The sequence below is a fragment of the Dysidea avara genome, chromosome 9, assembly GCF_963678975.1.
Source record: "Dysidea avara chromosome 9, odDysAvar1.4, whole genome shotgun sequence".
Lineage (NCBI taxonomy): Eukaryota > Metazoa > Porifera > Demospongiae > Dictyoceratida > Dysideidae > Dysidea > Dysidea avara.
The window spans coordinates 16,963,647-16,970,388 of NC_089280.1; positions in this window are offsets into that span (position 1 = coordinate 16,963,647).

Below are 6,742 nucleotides of genomic sequence, written 5' to 3' on the forward strand. Positions count from 1 at the left end.
AAATAATAATTATGACTGGTGAACCCACGCATACCGCATCTGGAATGGTGCCGCACGCCCCAATTATCTGAAAAGTGAAGTATCCATTACGCTTCATTGTCGGCTATGTACATAGCAACATGAATCAAGAACTGTTTGAAAAGCACCTCTGATATCAAAATAGCCACTATGACAACTACGGACAATTTCCGTTACGAAATGAAGCCATCACGTGCTATCGCCAAATCGACACTTTTTGCTGTCAGTAAAGATGAATGGGATACAAAGGACAACACTGGTAAGTCCATTGTACATACTGCGGTATGCCAAAAGGCACCTGTCGGGCCGAAGCGACGTCAAACAGTGAAAAAATCAAGCCCATAGCCTTAGCCGTTATCGAGTTACGCTTGTCTGAAGGTATCAGTCAGTTACTTACTCAGTCAGTAGAAAATTCCGTTAAATAAATTATTTTTAAAATTCCATAGCAACTTGTTGAAAGCGTTTTGGGTCGATCTGAAAGCTTGTTTGGGCTTAGTTTCACCTAACCAATACTGCCTGATCGTCGTTAGGGGAAATTGAGGCTGTTTTTTGGGTGATATTATTTTGTGGGCCACGCCTACTCCTTTGTGGTCCCTACTATACACTACTATCGTAGTGTATGATAAGAGGATTGTCTTTACTTCTGAATATTTATGTTGGTCAAGAGTATCAGGTTTATGGCTTATCAGATTGTTGTACATATTTAACTATACGATCATAATCTGAAGTATTTTATAATTGTATGTAGTAGAGCTTCTATTGGCTGTGGTAGACATTGCTGTAGGAAATAGTGAAGCAGGTTATTTCCCCAACAGAGTCACTACAACATTTCATCAGAGTCAGTTGTGTGATTGATATGAGCAATTGTGGTCAGTTATAGACTAGATGTACTCACCACCAAATAGAAGCTCTACTACATACAATTATAAAATACTTCAGATTATGATCGTATAGTTAAATACGTACAACAATCTGATAACCCATAAACCTGATACTCTTGACCAACATAAATATTCAGAAGTGAAGACAATCCTCTTATCATACACTACGATAGTAGTGTATAGTAGGGACCACAAAGGAGTAGGCGTGGCCCACAAAATAATGTCACCCAAAAAACAGCCTCAATTTCCCCTAACGATGATCAGGCAGTATTGGTTAGGTGAAACTAAGCCCAAACAAGCTTTCAGATCGACCCGAAACGCTTTCAACAAGTTGCTATGGAATTTTAAAAATAATTTATTTAATGGAATTTTCTACTGACTGAGTAAGTAACTAACTGATGCCTTCAGACAAGCGTAACTCGATAACGGCTAAGGCTATGGGCTTGATTTTTTCACTGTTTGAAGTCGCTTCGGCCCGACAGGTGCCTTTTGGCATACCGCAGTATGTACAATGGACTTACCAGTGTTGTCCTTTGTATCCCATTCATCTTTACTGACAGCAAAAAGTGTCGATTTGGCGATAGCACGTGATGGCTTCATTTCGTAACGGAAATTGTCCGTAGTTGTCATAGTGGCTATTTTGATATCAGAGGTGCTTTTCAAACAGTTCTTGATTCATGTTGCTATGTACATAGCCGACAATGAAGCGTAATGGATACTTCACTTTTCAGATGATAATTGGGGCGCGCGGCGCCATTCCAGATGCGGTATGCGTGGGTTCACCAGTCATAATTATTATTTACAAAAAAAGCTAACAAACAAGTACACAGAAAAATTGTACATGTTATGTGACCATTTCCTCAAAGGTTATCAAAAACAATGATTGGTGGATTAATAAAACCATAGTATTTTGTAATTATGTTTGAAACAGAGACATCCCATATACAGTAAACACACATTCAACTCCCGCAGAAGACGTATATCTGTTAGTAGTCACACTATCAAAAGTATTTCTATGTAATTCTACTTATTGTCTTAGGTTCTATTGCTGTTCTGGCACTTCTCTTTACGGATTGTGTATCCATAGTCATAAAATTTTTTGGATTTGACTAAAATAACCAATGAAATGTGAGCAATCCCGTTCAAATCTTGTTCTCATTTTCACGTGACACCATAGACTTTGATGACCATGGATGTGCAATTCACGGTACTTTTAGTGCTGACTGCAAGGCATGTGCATAGGTGTAGTACTGAATAGCATTTACAAAACTCTGTGAACCATAAGGTGTACATTTAGCATATTAAGATGAGTATGTTTACAATAACAATAATGTGGGCTAGACAATTAAATTTTATTTTCGACCACAACAACATAGAAGGTTAACCCCATTCAATGGTTAGCAGTATTAACAAGTTATCTCATTGATTTGGAGACCTCTACATGTAGCACACAAACAAGTGACATACATATTGCTGGTGTGTTCCAGGATTGAAATTGGATTTTTAATACCTTACAAGATATTTGGGTATTTCAGATCATTTCAAAAGCCTTTTCTTCAGATTGATATTATGAACCAGCAACTGAACAGTTATTCAGAGATGCCAGTATCAAGATTACCCTTGTTATTGCACCTATTTCTGTGCCCTTTAGTACGTAATTAGAAGTTGAGTATAATGAATGTGGTATGTACAAGAAATACTTGTATAAATAACTATTTAAAATATTTTGCAACATGAACATTATCTGTGTGACTTAGCTATACAGTGACCTTTCTTCAAAACAGCTTAATTGTCATCCAGAGCTCTTATACATACAATTGCAACTATAGCTCTCTTTTACTAAAAAAACTAATATGCCAGCAATTGCACAATAACTGGAACTATATAGCAATTTCTGGTATATGGTCAGCGGTGTAACTAAACCTGCACTGATACCACAGCCCAGTTTTCTTCACTATATCACTTGTCAATTCCATGGTGCGTCCCTGACTATACTCACTTCATCACTATCTTGGCACAATGGTAGCTAAGTCTTTCATATTCACTGACAGCTGCAGCTAGCAGATCTAGATGGGTTTCTGGGGTTTCGACAGAAACCCTCTTTTAAAATTAGCTCAATGGCAGTCTAAATACATAAACATTGTTGTACTGACAATTTGTCATATCAAACAACTATATACCACTGTGTTTCAGTAGCATGCATGCAGTTGCACTTAACTAACACCATTTATAGCTATTAAACCCTCAGCAACACTTCACTTTTCATCTCTCACTGCATTAAAAACGATCGAGATACTCTAATAGAGCAGTCAAGTAACTACTCTAATAGAGCAATCAAAGCTACAGCATCTTTACCCTGTAGTTAGCTACAGTTTAAAGCATTGCATTTATTGTAATTGCTAGCTAAAAGTAGCCTAAAATCCACTCTCAGAGCTTCTAAAATCTCAAAATTTTCTGGAGAAATGTCATCAGGTGCCTTGTACCAACTTTCAGAAACCCCCTTTAAAAATCCTAGATCCGCCACTGGCTAGGCCTGCATGGTTTACTTATGCCACTGTATATATATGGTTACAACTACAGCAGTTTCTTTACATGCACCATGTATATAGCTACCAGTGTTGAGTTGTGGACCAACTATAACCTCCTATACACACATTAAACAGTCACATGGCAAGAACAAAGATCACATGCACAGTATATACATAAACTAAATGACTTAGAAGTACTCAGTTCATCATACAACTGAAAATTCATTCTCACTTAGCTACGCAGCTAGAGCACAAGATATCAGATCAAAAGTAGCATAGCTTGGTGTATAGCTAACTACGGGTTTCAACAGCCGTAGCTATGCCGGACGGATGGTGCTGAAAGCGGAAGTTGATAGATGGGTTGATAGAAGACCGGTAGGCGGTAGCAACAGCTACGTAGCCAGAGTACTGAGAAGATGAGTTTGTGAAACTAATTTAGCGAAGCTAGAATTCGGTTCTACTCAATGGCATGAAATTAGCTAATGGGATTTCAACGAATCGGCTCAACCCCACTTCAGAGAAAAAACCAGTTTTATTTGCCCACGTATTTGGACATATTACGCACGTGCCAATGCTAATTTGCATGCACTTTCAAGCCATACAAATTCATTGTACAATTTATCTATTTGCGCAGTGTATAGTGACTCATTAAACGTAGTAACCTTCTATTACAGGTTGTAAATGTAACTGAGTAAGACGTTTATATTGTTACTTGCAGTATATAGCCGCAACTGGTATGAACAATAGAGAAGAAGGAAACTTGTTGCTCATTGTTGAAGCTGCAAACATAGTGGAAGGAAAGAGAACAAGACCCAATGAACCTGGTAAGAATAAATCAGATAAGTCTATTAGTAAGGTAGACACATGAATCAACTGCGGCCATAGTAAACAACACAAAATTAATGAAGTACCTGAAGTGAGTGGTTTTTATCACCCAGATCCATATAGCTCTAGCATAGGCGGTGGAGACAGAGGGGCCATGGCCCCCCCACTTTTATGGGACACTGTTTGCAAGAAAAGATCGAGATACTCTAATAGAACAGTCAGGATCTGGATACTCTAATAGAGCAGTCACAGTATTCAGAGAAGCAGTGTAGCAAGTTACTTAGCTACGTATGTGTAGTTATAAATAAGGAGATATAATTGGTGGAGAGCAGCTATTGTCAGCAGGCTGTGACCTTTTTTTTTTTTTTTTTTTTGGTCTTCAACTTACAGCTGGCCTGGCCCCCTCACTATTTGGCCTGCTCCACTGCCCCTGATGCTGCTCTAGTACTTGTCAATAGAGTGTATTCTTGCCATCCAGTTGAGTGTGGTCTTAGTAGACTAAGTAAGTGTTACTAACTTAATGGTGTGGTCAAGTCAGTTCCAAGAAATCAGAGCCATGGATTGTTTGCATGTCAGAATTACAGCTATGCAAACCCGCCCATGATCAACTGTAATATTGTCACTGATGAGGTAGTGCTATTTGTCCCAGCCTCAGGTCTTTTATACAGTAGCAGTAGTATATAATTACATCCAAACAACCGGATTTCTTTCAAGCATGCTGGTATCATAGACTATTTGTATACAGTTGTATTTAGCTAATATGTTGGTGGTTGCATTGATACATAGGCAGTACTCTGGCTATGCAATGAGGGTGTGGGGATTCTATTCTTTGAAAAGTCACATTAGCTAGACATATAAAAGTGTATGACTGGCTTAGCATACATGCCTATCTACATGTTTTGACTATACAATCAGACCTTATATGGTATACAGATCTGTATTAGTCATACACATTTATATGTAGCTGTGATTAGTCGAGCTGTATTTAGTATTTCTTGTGTAATATTTGAATAAAAAACACCATCTATATTTAGTATACACAGTAGTGTTAGGCCTATGGGATGGGTAGTCAGACGCATAATGCATTCATAGGAAAATATTATTGTGTGTTATGAGGTTGCAGCTGTTATGACATCATGACTTAATTACATTATGCATACGCATAGACTAGATGTCACATAGAAAGAGCTGGCACGGTCAGATGCAGGAATGGACATTTTCAAAATGTATTTTATGTATGATAGTTAATTTTCATACCCATGTTGTTTTCTACACTAGTCTTGACTTCCATACCAACATGTCATCATCGCATAGCACCTATAGAAGCAATGTGCAGAGGATAGGCTCTAGCACGCTATACTGTTGTACACATACTCTAGAAATTAATACAGAGTCATGAATTGTAGGATTCAGCTGATATTCCCCCAGCTTAGTGCCTCACTAGCCATGCCCCCAAGAGCTTATGGCTTGTAAGCAGGGCGCTTGTGCCAAAATGATGAGTGGGTAAGAGTCTGGTCTACAATGCTAAGTTAAAGCATATCAGCTGAATCCCTACAATTTATGAGACTCTTAGGTTCTACAGCATGTGTACAACAGTATGGTATAGTCTTTTGTAGTGTCCTAAAGCACACATGTGCTTACAAATAGAGCTGAGCGATAGTTCAACTATCACTATTCACGATTGATAGTAACTTTTATATCACGATGTTACTACTAGTGATCAAAGACGCTCAACCTCACCATGAATAATCCAATTGCACACCACGTATCTGCTTTTCTAACACTATATTGGTAAAAATTGTTATGTATTACAGTTGTAATCTTTGTTGTGCATACACTACTAGACTTTTCACAGTCACCTTAACTTTAACAATATCATGTTTGCTTCTTTTTTGACTAAGCACAGATATGCTTAATTTATCACGATAGTATGATATCATACTGTCATAATCACGATTGTTACTCACTATCACGATAATCGATAGATCAGAACTATCACTCAGCTATACATACAAATAGACAAGCACTGCAGTGATGATGTCTGGGTCTGGAATTTGATACCAGTACAAAGCATTGTGGTATGTTATTATACAAATGTAGTTTTTTTTTTTGTTTGTTTTTTTTGCCTTGTCCATGTCTTTATCTGTCTGTCTGTATCCAGCCCTGACCAGTTTAAACCTGTGCCAAAGAAATTACCATGACAACATTCTTTAAATCTGCTATATAGTAGCTATGCAAAAGTACTGGATCAGAAGTAATGTAAGTTAATGTCAAAGATACACTGTTCATGGTGTGTTATACTTTTGTCTTGATATGCCCCAACCCACAGAGGGCCTGCAGCAATGGCACTCATTGGACAAGTAGTACAGTAGTATGACTTCTCCACTTAGGATTCCATCCACCAACAGTAATTTACTTATGCTGCTGCATGGCTATATTGTCAACAAAATTTAAAGTGATTACATGGAATATTTCTTTAGTACAATTTCA